Source organism: Sipha flava, unplaced genomic scaffold (assembly GCF_003268045.1).
Source record: "Sipha flava isolate LNK unplaced genomic scaffold, YSA_version1 236_pilon_pilon, whole genome shotgun sequence".
Taxonomy (NCBI): Eukaryota; Metazoa; Arthropoda; class Insecta; order Hemiptera; family Aphididae; genus Sipha; species Sipha flava.
The window spans coordinates 1,167,690-1,183,362 of NW_020272878.1; the positions used below are offsets into that span (position 1 = coordinate 1,167,690).

Consider the following 15,673-nt stretch of genomic DNA (forward strand, 5'->3'; position numbering starts at 1 on the left):
CATTTTAGTAGAAACGTGTGTTTGTGTGAAAAATAAAAGGTACATATTTCATGGTACCTTGATATGCTAATAGTGGTATTAAAAATTTGATACGTTTTACTTGTAACGAGACAACATCACATGGTATTCCTGTGTATAGCGTATATGCCACTATCGCCCTCGCGGCGTGAAAACCGGCTGAAAAAACTGTTGTTATCGGCATTCGTCGGACCAGGTAGCGCGCGATTAGCTGACCGTTTCGAACCCGCATAACACATACACAGTTTCAATAAGGTTATTACACACTTCTGCTGCGAGCGTAGGGAAGTATTACATATATAATAGCCCCAAAATCTGCCGTAAAATCAACATTCTCCCCGTACCTGGGTGTGCTATCGATTAGACATACGGATACGATTAATACTAAGAAATCACGTATCATACGTATATCTAATATATAGTGTTACCAGGTACTTATATCATCCCGTATTCGTTGGCAGAGAAGCAGCAGCTTACAGTCACCCGTACAGCCGAAAAGCACAGGAGCCGTCACCACCGAAAGTGTGAGCCGTTGCCGTCCGAGTTTTGAACGTGCTACCATCAGTCCAGTGTAGAGATGGGAAGTTTCATTCAGTTGAGTGAACTAGTTCGTTCGTTCATCGTTCACTTAATTGAACTAGTTCAATAAACTAGTTCACTAAACGATACACGACTTATGTAATCTATATCTCGTAGTTCTGTTTAATTGGGAACTTGAAGTTTCTTCAGTTAGATAAATAGTTCGTTCGTTCATCGTTCACTGAACGATACACGGATTGACTGAATTAGAGGTGTGTCGTTCGTCCGATTTAATTATTCTTATCATTCGTTCGTTCATCGTTCGCCATCATAAATTCATAATTATTGTAGTAGTATGATTGCATGGTTGCACTGTTCAAAACGATGATGTTCAAAATTAATAAATCGTTCTCGATTGAATGATTTAATTATTCTTATCGTTCGTTCGTTCATCGTTCATTCATCAACTAATCGTTCATTGAACTAGGTCGTTCATGAACGACACATCCCTAGTCCAGTGTCCGCCCAGAGTACGTCGAGTGCCTTACCCAATGTTGCTGCTCGCATCAGACCTCCACCGTGTGCGATACAGAATCATCCTCCCCTCTTCACCCGTGTGTTAGTAAGTACCAGGAGTCATTCGACGTGACCTTAGGCTACGTTGCTAAAACAGCGTAGCATACTTTGGTCAGCACGTTGGCCTTATTGTGTAAATCTCCTAGTACGAACACTGACATCTCGGCATTGTGAGTAATACCCCTTAATATATAAATGGCGTGAAGATTTGTAAACTCGACAACGAGTATTATTATGTATGTATTAATTGTACACCTGATTGTAATATTATAAAACAATAATAATTGTTATCGTCATTATTATTATTATTATTATTATAAATAAAAGTTAACAAAATAAAAAAGCTATACGGACTTTACGTTTTGTAAAACATAACTTTTCATTTTGAACTATGAATATGTTTTTGAGTTTAAAGTTTAATGTACTGTAATTATTTATAGCTTTTTTGTCCAAGCAAATAGTTTTGTATTTAGCTAAAAATTATATCCATGTTTAAAATGAAAACAGATCTTAAATATTAAATATATGTACTGAACGTTATTTTTCATGTTAATAATTATTTAAAAAAATCTAACTATACATATGGGATATAACTTTTATACTCATGCTGATAATATTAGCAACGACAAATGACTATGACATGCATGACATACGAACAAATGGAAAAGGAGAACAGCTGGATCTATTTAACAAATTAGAATACAAACAACTTTTGCCTAAGATGCAAACTTAGGAACTATAGGTTAACGCCATATATATGGTACAATGACTAAAAAGGCAACTTCAGCACTAACGGTGGAACAGAAAACTTAACCGTACGTGACGAGTGGTTTACTGCTGTCAGTGCCTACTAAAGTATGTGATGTCATCGACTGAACCGCAACAGCCAATGTTACGCGGCACACCGAAAACGTCATCGGATTTCAGTGACAATTATTTACCCCAAAGTTAACGCGAATTAAATATAGGTACAACATGAATTTATCGTTCACTACGTAACCATAATTATAATAATCATAACAACAAGAACTGCGGTGAAGCAAAAGATTAATCTTTGGATTAAAGTGCACAAACATAAGTGAGCCCATTATATTGAATATCACTCGGTGCACTCGACTGCTGAACTTTCACTTTTATCAACAATGCAGTTCAATGTCTATGCATTACGTGAGGTTACGTCAAATAAACGAACCTCGCATGGTAACGCGTTTCAAATCAAGACTATGATTTGAAGATGCTCTCCGTTTGTGCAATTACACAAGAAAGTATTTCGATAATTGAAAAACGTTATTCTTTCGACGATATTAAAACACTAAAAACTGTTATTTTCAAATTTTTTTAAATCTTTTCGAGTGAGATTGAATCCTTAGAAGTTCCCATGTACATGCGGCTGGCTGTAATCTATTACGATAAGCTTATATAGTAATATTTTTGAATTTCGAATGTCTAAAATACACGTTGCTAAAATGTCTACACCTAAATTGGAAGTGAAATATTTTTAAAAAATAGAGTTTACCATTAGGATTTCTGTTCACCAAAATGCTCCTTTTGTATCGGACCGCCATAAAACTTATTGACAAACATTTATATAAAGTAATATTTGTGTGTATCATGATACGACCGCGTTGCGCGTGATTAGTTCTCAACGTATCTAATTACTGTGACCAATTCCGGAGTGTATATTATTGTTTAAAGAACATTTTTGGAAGCGCATAGATTTGCGGTCCACAATGATAAATTTCAATTATTGTCGTCACTGATACGTATATTGTTGTTTTTGGCCGATCGTGAAAACTGAAAAAAATCGCCGTGAGAAACAACTCTTCGTATTCGTTCAAGTTTGGTTGTACTAGATTTGGTGCTCGTTTTTTCCTAAGTATATTTATTGAACAGCGTTATGCTGCACGCTATTATCTACAAACGCACGCGCGCGTAATGTTTTCCCTGTATATTCAGCGAAACTACCATCCAGACGTAATGCGATCCTTGATGTGTCCAGGTCCAATGAGAGGGGGGGGGGCAGCTGGGGCTGTAGCCCAAGAAACCTGGCTTCAAAAAAGACCCGTGGCCTGACCAAGTTCACTACGTCTCGATCATGGTGTCGAGCTATTTATGGATCGCCAACAGGAATTGAGATAATAAACTACCCAAATAATTATAGTGTATGCTGTATAGTTATAACTAGGTTTAGAGACTTCTAACATTTGCATACTTTTTTTAATTATTGTTAAATACAACGGAGTGCAAAATAAATTCATTTCTCGGTGCCATGATATCAGATCTAAAATTTGAATGCGTATTTTTTTTCATATTTGATAGATTTTACAGGAGAGTGCATATTTTAAAATTGTTGTGCTTACTTTGCATATTTTGACAAATTTTTAAAATTTAAAATTAAAAACTATAAATACATATTTATACATATTTCAACAGATCAAAAAAAAATATATACTACCTCCCATATCTCGTTATAATTTTTGTGTAAGTATAAATAATACTATAAACTCGTATCGACCGTATAACCAGCTAGATATCGACCGGATGTCGATAAAGATAATTGTCAATATAGAATAATAGATTATTTGTTTAGTGTTCAGTTCAGTCGATTATTATCCGTCGTTGTTTTTGCGTTTCGCAACCACTTAACGTCGAATCATACGTAAGACGTCGTACCTAAGCGTATATTTTGTAACATTATGTAATACTGAAAGTACAACAGTCTACGAGTAGCCGACTAGAAATTTTTACATTTACACATTTACATCCGATGGACACGTTTTATTTTGTGTACTATGTGGTAATTTTTACTATTTCTTTTTTTTTTAATGCATATAAATGCACATTATTATGCATATTTGTGTATTTTTTAAAGCTATAAGTCCCTAAGCCTAATTACAACGAGTCTACAATAAACTAAACACTATAATATTGATCTAAAACGTAGACAAATAAATTTCAAGAAAGACCCATAAGCATAAATAATTATTTTCATTTAGTCTGTAGAATAACCATGACTGCAATTAAATTATCTCTTTGGTAATCTTGTGCGAGAAGGACTTGAAGAATTTGTCCTTGGGGCCCTTGATTTCTTTCCATGGCCCTAGATATGCCACCACATCCTTTTGCGCGAACCTCGATCGTATATCGTCACTAACAGCCCGATGATCAAATGTGTCAGTATATGCAACGTGGAGTGTCGACCGTGAGTCATTTGCTGTCTGGATGTTCTCTGAACTTTATAGTGGTTAAATACTTGAAAGCCGAAAAATCAATACTGCCCGAAAGTAAATCTACAGTGAACTAGTATAAATTAACATTGAAACCGGTATTTCCAGTTTGAATCGATAATCTAACCATTTGTTTTTATGCAAAGTGCAATAATTTTTTGTAACTAATTTTATATTTCAACATTCTCTCATTATTTTTGTTTCGTTTAATTTAAAATATTTTTAGTATACATAAAATGATAAGAATTTTTGATTCGTATACAATAATTAATTTTCAATAAACCAAGTGTACTTAACTGATGAATTTATTAACGGTGAATTATTTAGTATTCATCAAATAAGACTATCGAAGATATCAATCAATAATTGATCGTTCAACTAGACTCCAAAGTATAACTACAACATTCGCTATAGGCTTAAAGTGCTATTAGAATGGATAAAAAAAAAAAAAAACGATACAAAAATATTTTCGTATTAAAATACTGTTTTGCTACGGGCCATTGTCGGGCATTTGACCCATAGGTGAACGAGTAACTAAAAGTAGTAAGAGTAGTAAGAGTTACTAAGAAAATGCAGGTGGAATATTTTGTCCGTTCAAATACTCGATATTTTTATTATAATAATAAAAAGTAATAATAATAATAATTAAGATAAACGATATAATAATTATAACAATTGATAATACTTATTGAAAATATCTAGCGGTCTGACGTGAATGACGCAACGGTACACTTTAAGTGGTAAAGCACCACTAAATGGCGCCGACCACGCAATAATTTAGGAGATAACGCGAAAGGATGACGAACAACGGGACGAATGGATATACATATCCGACCTACATGGCCAGTGAGGCACGATGGTTCGCAGGACGAGAGAGGAAGCCCTAGAATTGTAGTATGTACGTATAGATGTACCGGCTGGTGATCGTTGGCAATTTCGAACAAGTAACGAATTTTAATTTGTAAAAATGATTAAATTTAACGTACACTCTTACTGACGAATCGTGTCGTCAGAACGCAGGTTCAATGTTTTAAAATACAGCGTGTGGTAAATTTGACGATTGTGTATGTCCATTGAAATGATGATTTTTTTTACAACTAAAGAATAAAAATGAACTTGAATAAAGAAAAATTTGACAAAGAGTATATCATATTATATATTATATGAGGCTTGAAAAATTTAACAACCTCGATAGCAGTCTGAAAGGATAGTCAATAATAAAAATAATAACGCATTTACTAAAACCGTTTTTTGTTATACAATTTTCGCATGAAAATAAAAACAAAGTGTTCAATGTAGTTGTAAAAGAACTTGATAAAAAAAAAAAAAAAAAAAATATTAAAATATTACTATGCATTAAGATAAATTTAAATTTAATAATTCATTATCAAAAAATTGTATAAAAATAAAAGTTTTTTAAACGCTACGCTATTCACTGTACCTAACCACAACACCTGTTGCAAACGAAAGTTTTTACGAGAAAAATCATGCAAATTATTAGAAAAGATCATGGTTAACTGATAAACATTTACATCTTTTTTTGGGGATTAAATTTACATAATTTACATTTTATACAAATTATCTGAAGGAAAACAAGGTTAAGGTTTTACGATAATTAATTTATACTTACTCAAATGTAATACTTATTTAAACGTTATAAAACAATGTACTGAAACAAAATCGTTTAAAAAAAAAAAAAATGTAATTATTACTATTATAATACTAAAGACCAATAAAATCAGCTGATAAAAAAGGCTTATAACAATACTATCTTATAGGTGAGTAGTTATGGTCGGTAATTGAACGATGTGAATGATCATTCTTGTATTATTTCTTAACCGGATCCAAAAATTTGTGGAATGATAGCATAAACAAAAACAAAAAGATAACGGTAATAAATCACGTTAGATAATATTACAGTCGTGAAATAAAATATGGTTCTTATTGAAATTTTTTTCAAAGAGAGATCAGTCTCCTGTTATTGCGAAGTTTAAATTACGCAAAAAATATTACCTAAATAGACCGAAAAGATGAAGAACTGTCTATATATACTGTAGGTCACACGTGTAAAAATGTTTGTTACGTCTTATAAGGTAAGGAATATAATCGAATTCTCTATTTTTATATAACTCATATGTATAAAGGATACAAAAAAACATATTTTAATCGTATTTCTATGTATTGATAAATAATTTTTAAGAATCTAAGAAATGTACCAAAAATCTCAAGGTAAATTAAATCGAAGAGTTAAAAGCTGAACATTTTCAGAAAGATATGCTGTTTAAAATGTTTTGATAATAATAAAACAAAAAATAATTTATTGAAATTATTTATCAGTACATAATAGTTAAAATATGAATATTTCTAATTCTTTCCCTTAGCATTATATAAATACAAAAAAAAAAAAAACAGTAATTGATATACTTGTAATTTACATTAGGTACCTTAAGAAATGTAGCAATAGGCATATTTTCGGGGGATACCCTGTCATGTACGAGTAGTTTATAATAATTGTTGGAAAAAATTGATTGAAAAGTTGAAAAGAAACGACATGTGTGACTTTTGTTTTGTGTTTATTTTTTTTTTTTTGGCCGTGAAAGATATCAACGCAGTGGAAAGTTAATTTAAATGTTATCAAAGGGTTCATAACTTGAGGTAGATGTACTCTATAAAGCCGTTATGTTTTCCACAAGTCTAGTTTTTATTTTTATCATTTCGATTTTTAAAAGTTGTTTAGAGTGTTCCACTAGTGTTGAAAGAAATTGAGTTAATGTTTTGTTTAGTTTTTTTTACCATTTAGACCCAACATTATGCATCGGATACCTGTGCAGGGTAAGCGGCTGGTTCATCAATCTATCAAACTTCGCGATCTCATATTCAAATCCCCCGTTATCGTTTTCAATTATTCAATCAAATGCATTCGAATAAACCACGTGAGTTGTCCGCAAAATCTTACTGAAGATATCCGTTTTCGCCGTCTTGATTGCTCCGTGCGTCGTCGAATGATGACGTTTCCGTTCTCGTCCGTCCCTCGCCACTATACGAGTACTATCAGTCGTCGGTCATTTTGGATGTTCCTCGTTTTCCGATCGTGTTATGTCTTAAACGTGATACGTTTCGTTAGTGGTAAGGATCGGAAACATCGCGTTTTCACACCTCCGATAATTTTAAAATGAATTTAATATTCACGGGACCGTCAGGTCTTGGAAAATAGCAACATGGATAGTATTGCTGTAGTACCGTCGCTCCGTATCTACTAGTCTTTCATGAAATCCGTTCACCTAATCGGCAGTCGTTGACTTGTTAAATATCAAAATGTTATGAATAATAATATGCTCCGGAACGGTCTATAGTGGGACGCGTTGAAGGTGAGCGTCTGAAGAAATACGAGAAATCTTTTCCGAACTCGCAACGCATATTTCTATTCTTTAAATACCGTATTGCGCTTATATTTATCGGAGCGAAAATGTTTCTGTTGCATCCTGATATCTAAATCGATCCCTGGTGCACACAGATATTTTACTTGACCATAAACGGCCACGAAGTTAATGCAGTACGTGGGTTGATGCAATTAACAGTGTTTAACGGTGGCAAGAAACTTTTAAAAAATGTACGGAGTGTGTACGTAAGTTTTTCGAATAAAACAACAATTTGTAAACATGCCATTTAGGCGATTGAAAAGGAATGGGATCATTAAAATTTGTTCTACGCTATATCTACCGTCAGATTCACGGTAAATACATTTGATGAGTCAGTCATAATGTAACTTGACCAAAAAAATACATTTGGTTTACTACGATTTACAGAAATACGTATTGTAAAAAAAAAAAAAAAAAACAATTGTAATTCAATATTCAACGTATGTTACATATTCATTATTTTTATAATTATTCATACATATTTGATGGGTAAATATATAAATACTCACCCAGGATATCTATCTTCAGATCTCACTGACATTATATTTTTATCTTTTCAAATATTTTTAAAAACCTTTTGAGTTTGATCTGAGGCGGAACTAGGAGAGAAAGACGAGGATTCATATCCGGGTGTTATATTTTAGAGAGTGTAACTTTTGTAATATTTAATTTATAATTTATTATTAGTTTGATTTTTTTAATTTTTTTAATGATGATTTGTTTAAAACTCAAAAAGTATGATTGTATGCTTATTATTAGAAAACAAGTATGGGGAAAAGTATTTTAATAATTCTCTAGGCGTAAAAATTCCTAGTTCCGCTCTTGAGTTATAGTTAAAAAAAAAGTCCAAGTATACATTGATTGTTTATCGATTATATAATAGGTAAAAGAGTAAAAAATAATTATACTGTTGATTTAGTCTATTAACTTTGTTCAAAAAGAGAAGACGTAACATCTTGCCTCCACAATGTGTACTTTATTTTTATTATTATTTTTGCTCTATGTGAACAATGTACTTATTTGCTTTATCTTTTTAATAAATATTTGCACTAGTTTATTTTTACTCAATTATTAAGTTATAAATACATTATTTTTAATGAAATTTAATTGATTATGTTAGGAACACTACATCTTGCGATTATTAGTATTATGAAATTGTAAATTTTATTATTTTACAGTATTTTTAACGTATTTTAGCTTTATCTTGAAAGTGTTATTTTATAATACAGTTCCCAAACTTAGTTTTTGTTTATATATTGTACAGATTTTCTTTTGGTTCATATATAAGAAAATAATGATTGAAGTACATTTGGTTTATCGGTTCAACGTTGAAGTAAACATTTGGTTCAATACGCACCGTTAAAAAGTGATTTTTTTTTTTTTTTTTGTAAAGCAAGTCTATGAAAATATAAACTCTAGAAATTAATTTTTGATTGATCCTCAAATACCTGATAACATGAATTTAATTATTTATTTACAGCAATCACTTTTGAGGTGTGAACATATTTTTGATTGTTGACATATTGACACTATAAACATATTATAAGAAAATTTGTCGAAATCATAAAACTTTAAATATTTCTATGAAAACAGCGAATTAATGGGAAAACCATAGAATTGTTGGTAAAAACAAACATTTTAAAATATTGATATAGTGTTGGAAATTACATGTACGGAAACGGTTTTTGCAATTAGTCGTACCGTCTTGTTCAAGTTTTGAGTACTAACCTAATCTGGTCCAGCATGAGTGAAGTAATTGCAGTGGAATGAATTGCTTAAATTGTTCTCGGTAGAATAATTATTCTTTTTTTAATTTTGACGTATTATTAGTCATTTACACAACCAAACGCTCCAATCGAGTGTCCGAAAATCGCAACAGTATAATATTCTAAACGTTCGAGCGGTATTCTCGGATAAAGCGCACAAATCCAATGGATTAGTATAACGAAGACCGACGTAATGTTTAACCCGTTTTCTATTAATTGCGTTCGGCACCCACCGTAAATAAAATATAAATATAACTTTGTACATTCTATAACTTAATGAATTGTACGCCCCAGTTGCCGAGGTTGGTCACCTTTGAAATCGGTAGCAGTTTTAGAAGCGCAAAAACGGAACGTTAGTTTAACGGTCGGACATAAATTATATCCGCCGAAAACCGTACGGTCCTGGTTTAAAATTGTGTTCCGTCGTTGTACAATTTTAAGTGGGAACGCGCACTGTTGAGAATTTAAGTTTTAATACGACTATTATGTCCGCGTTGTCGCACGTAATGTTAAATCACTCGTAGAAACTATATCACTCGGAAGCGTGGTTGAACGAATGCTAATTTTATTAGCACGTAAATCAGTACCGCATCGCTTTTCTTTCCCGTAGCCGAAAGGGGTAGTGCGAATAGTGTTCGTGTCCGTCGCGTTCGTTATATACCGAATGAGCTGCGTGTAGTTAATATCATATTGTATCAACAATATTCAATATACGATATAAATTGGGAAGTGTTACACAAAAGTTTATAACCCTTTTGGCCGATGAAACACGAATGCAAGGGTGTACGGATCATAGCAAAATCCGGACCTCGTTCCGGGTGTTACAAAAATATTCTTAAAAAAAGCCACGCTTGAGTTTTACCGTGATCCAAACAGACGCAAATTCTTGAACACTGAGAAAAAAACGTAAAAACACGAACAGTTTTGGTGTATTGTTTCGGTAAACCAAGTGAAATCACCCGCGTTTAATACTGGATTCAATCGATCTTTCGTCGCATCTCAGACTACCACTGACAACACTGTTTCTGTTATGTAACACCGGAACACAAAATTTTCGTGAACGGAATATTGGTGCGATACATATCCTTACGATCGAGTGGACCTCAGGTGTAAATTAATCGTAGGGTACATTAAGAATGAATTGAAATCAAGTCACAGCCTTCTGGAGTGTCGTCCTTACAGTCGGTTCGTTGAAACGCCAAGGATTCGTTGATCGGTATCACGCGAAATAGTTCCGTGTTACCGCAGTTTATGTATCGATCGAATTCGCAATCCCTTCGGACAGGAAGATTGAACGAGGAGTTAATTCGCGCAATGATAGCATTTGCCAATTCGGTCGGTCGGAATCAATGCGCGGCCTCGATTTCTAACTGTTATTACTGGCTCGTTTTCAAATCGATTAATTTTTAATGTCGATCCGTTAATTATCGCTCAGACTTTTTCGTTCTGATAGACACCGGTGAACCGTTTTACACGGATGTTTCGAAACGGAAACGGTTTTCAACGACTAACGATACCAATCAATCAATCTATTGACGGCTGTTATAACCCATAATAGGGCTTTCAACCGTAAATCGCAACCGTTGGTTAAACTCAAACACGGTGTAGCAATACTCTAGTGATGATAAAATTAACGACGAACGTAACGCTATACGTCTACTGTAAAATCTAGATCGACAAATACTTAAAGTCGGATACGACGAATTCACGGTTTACCGTTACACGGATTCGATATAATAACGTGGTACACAGCATTGATATTTCTACTCGTACACCAAACATGATATGCGTTTACACGCTTCATTAATGTGCTTTTGTCTAACGATTTAACCAAAATTTGTGTTTATGCTCCGTTATTTAATTATGAAACAGCTGCTGGAGAGAGGTTTAAAAACGTACAGGGGCTCATTGAGTACCCGTTGGAAATCGGCTTTTTTTTTTTTTTGTAGACGTGGTAGCGGAGTCCAGTCCACGGTGAACCCGGTAAAACGACCAATGTCGCACTTTTACATTTCGCTTGAGGTAGGTCCGGTCGAAAGTCCGCTGGTACCGGTGCTCGTACCCGCTGCCGCTACTTTTGCGGCGACGCAAAAAACCGCATGCGAATTTCGTAAAGCTCGTCGGGCCGCTCTGCCGTCGGCGCCACCAACAACATCGACGACGGCGACGACGACATCGGCGGCGGTACGTCAGTTTCATCGGGACCGTCTACGGGGTCGTGTTCGCGCCGTCTCTGTATTTCCGTCCACGGTCCGTAACACGACGCCATCGTCACTTCCGAAAACAGACGACCCCAGTTTCGTTTCCCCGCCCCCTCGATCACCCCCGGGGTTTTCCGGTGCAGTTTTCCGCCGAAAACCGTCGACATCCGGTCTCGGCGATTCTAGCACCGAGTCGGTCAACCACGTCCTTATACCGCTACCCTCGTTACCCCACCGTCCTGAATTTGACTTTGGCCGAAAACCACCCCAGTGTTCGCACGACCGTCGCACGCGTCACGTCCGTTACCGCCGATCGTTTCGTTAATTTTTCTATCGCCAACGTCGCGCTGACGTACACCGATGCGAAAGGTTTGACCGTGTCCGTCCCCGACACGCTCGTCAACGGTAAACCGCGATCGATTCACCTGTAAGTATGTTATATTTAGATTTCACAACGGTAATACCTAATCATTTCTCGCCTCCGTTGCGCCATTCCTATTCGTGTGAGCCGCGAGCACCGGACGACTGTACAGCGATTGTTGTCCGCGCGTCGATGATCGTCTCTAACCGTTGATCGATCGAATTAATTTCCCGCTCCATCCGGATTTCCCGCGCCCGACGAAACGAACGAGCTTCGAACGCAACGGCCCGACGATTTCCATCGCCTCCGCCAGTTCACGCCACGTCACGTCATGCGTTTATCGGGAGAAACGCGTCCGATCCGATCGCGTTGAGATGATCGATAATCTTTATGGGATAGGGGCGATGAGAAGTCGCGTGTTACGTCGTCATCTACTGTGAATGCACGACGGGCCACCCCGTGTAATAAACTATTAACCATTATATGTATATATATATTGTTATTATTACTGTGTCACGGTGTTCCGTAAACGAACGCCGTGATAGCTTTGCCGATTCTCGTGTTTTGACAGGCACCGCGAGGTCGCCGACTCGTGACGAACGATGACGCGCGTTTACCGTGCGCGTATCGTCGGTACGATCATCGTCAAGGAAATCGGGTATGCTCTCCGAGTCAACGAGCGTTCGTCTTGTGAAACGCTATAACTTGTACGCGCAAACAGATCGATGGGTAAAAACGATCGTGTCATAACATTATACCTACCTATTACTATGGCCATCGGATGCACGGTATGCGTGGAAAAACACGTCGGGGATGAGCGCTTAGGGGCACCGATTGCGGTAAACAAAATTACTGATCCCCGCGCATCGTAATATTATAATCCGTTCTTTAATCGGCGAACGACAAAAACCGTTTTTTCCGTACGAATTACACGTTCGTTACAACACCATAAATGTATACACTTGCCCAGAACCACCAACAATATTTTCATTTAAATATACTACTAGAGAACTCGTTGCAACACTACTTCAGCGATTTCGTAGCCAACCGTAGTATGAACAATTCATCTTATTTGATAATGTGCCAACGGTACTACAGTACTTCATAAAAAAATAAACTTTTACATTCAAATGTCAAACGTATTTTTTAAATTCAAAAAAATCCATCATCTAACTTTCTTTCGTAACAGTGATTAGTGAAACAATTAGTCCGTTGAAAAAGCACTTCTACCCCTCCAAACTTCGCCTCCTAAAATGTGCACATTAGCTTTCGAAGTGACGACGGTTGCCGACAAAAAAACATATATTATGTTTTTCATCAGTGAACTTTTCGACTTTATACAGTTGAGTTTATAGATGTAAAAAAAAAAAAAAAAACTTTAGGTTTTATACGAATTTCACATAAAAACAAGACCGATGATATTTCGTGAGCGTTCAGTTAGAAGACATATCAAGTGACGTTTTATATAGGAAGCCGAACAAGAAATATGATATTTCTCGATATATATAATACGATTAACATGCTGATTAGTGTTATAGATTAAAACTTTTTTTATTTAATCGTTGACAACGATGACAGCAGTATTGTGTCGTTTTAAAGATAATTTTTTCGGACGCTGTATAGAAAAATGGGAATATTATGTTTCGAATAATCGACCGTGATTTATAAAAATTCAATAAAAAAAATTTACTATTTTTTCGTTCTCAATAATTATATTTTAACTTTTATACAATAGTAAATACCAATAAAATAAAAAAGTTAATAGTTATGAAAGTAATTTAAGTTAAATAAAACGAGTATAACCATTATTTATGTAAGTTATATCCATGGTAAATGTAATTCATGGAAATGTATGGTGAATACGATGAAAAAAGTAAGTTTATACAAAGATAGATTAATTGTTTTTATTAATTTCCAAGTTCTTTTGTATTGTTGTCCAATTTCTATTTTTAAATTGAATGTGATAAGTGTAACCAATGATGTTCATGATATTCATACTATGATTTTTGTGATTTTTATACTATTTAGACGAAATATGTGATATTTAAAAATTTAAAGTGAAGTTACTAAAACTCGTAGTGGGTCAAGTACGTTCTTAAAAACTAATAAAATAATTTCTTAAAAATGATATAACGTGGACTTGGTAAATAAATTATAATTATAAGTAGCGGGTCACTCCAGACCATTGTTTTTTTAAAGAAATTTATGCGTTTATTTATAATTGTTACTTGCGTAAAATGCTGACATCTAATTTTGATTATTATCCGAAATCATATTATTTCATATCCAGTTTATGATTCAAATCATTCAAAAATAAAAACGCATAAGTTGATAATTTTAATAGTCTGGCCAAGGAACCGAGAAACAATGAAAACAATAATATTACAGTTTTACCGTAGTATTATATCAGTGCTAACTCGCGTAAGAAAACCGTTCGTTAACAATTATTTTTGTTGCATAAAATCTGTAATCGTTTTTTCATCGGAAATATGATTTATATTATTACCATCAGTATGCTTGAATTGAACGATATACCAACATTTTATTATAATGCATTACCTCGCGCGTAACAAATAATTGCTCCGTAATGATTTATTTTTTGAAACTAATGAATTTCAAAATTATTTCTTGTAAAATCAAACAACTGAATTTTTCACGATCAATTAATTTAAATAATAATATTATTCTTCAATTTAATTGAAAAATGTTTAACCTCGACCAACTTTAAAAGTATAACTTGTTGTGTAATAAGATTTATGTTGTATATTATTTACTAACTTATGAAAAATTGTTCTTAGAATATTATGTGTGGTGCATTTTCCACAATTCAAAATTTTATAACATTTCAATTGTATAGTTCAGACAAAAATAGTTGACACTTATTTAAGTTAAGTTGAATTTATACAATCGTTGTACATGATAGATTTTTCTATCACATATTTAGAGTAAACATTAAAATTTAAATAAAATTTAAAAAAAATAAATAAATAAAAAAAAAAATAGTGTGAGAAATGATTTATCTAAAATAATATGCGCAAGATTTGGGAAACCAAATCATGTGGACAAGGTTGACAGATCCCATAAAACTATTGTGTGAGGATAAAAGGGTAAAAGAGTATAGGGTATCTTCTAATAATTCATCTTAAACACAATTTATACGTCCAGTATTTGCCACCGTTCGTGTCATTTTATAAATTCTGACAAATTATATAGATTTATTTTTCCAAATCATTTTGCACACTTTCTTATTTATATTTTTTCTTTTATAAGTGTTTAACAATAAATTATGCAACGGTTTTATTTTTCTATTTAAAAATATATATTATTATATTTTTCTAAAAACGATTGCACTACGAACCCTAAGTCGGACATTGTTAATTAAATGAACGAAATTAAAATTGATCGACGACAAAAATAGGGAATTACATGTAAAAAAAACTACATTATTTTTTTTTCTATACTATATACCATAGTTCAACAATAATGAACGACTAACATACGGTTTAAACTCCTAATTCTTTCTTGGGAGGTGTTTGTGGGTTTGTGTTCATTTGAACATAGGCGATCCTTCGATATTCTACAACGC

The 15,673-nt window shown here is 34.0% G+C and overlaps 1 protein-coding gene across 1 annotated transcript in view; it reads left to right on the forward strand.

Moving 5' to 3' along the window:
* Positions 1–11,730: 11,730 nt before the first annotated feature.
* Positions 11,731–15,673, forward strand: part of LOC112683787 (contactin-4-like) — a 577,774-nt gene continuing 573,831 nt past the window's right edge. Inside the window, exon 1 of the mRNA XM_025554941.1 lies at positions 11,731–12,153. The gene's annotated coding sequence lies outside the window, so the exon portion shown is untranslated. The remainder of the gene's footprint in view (positions 12,154–15,673) is intronic.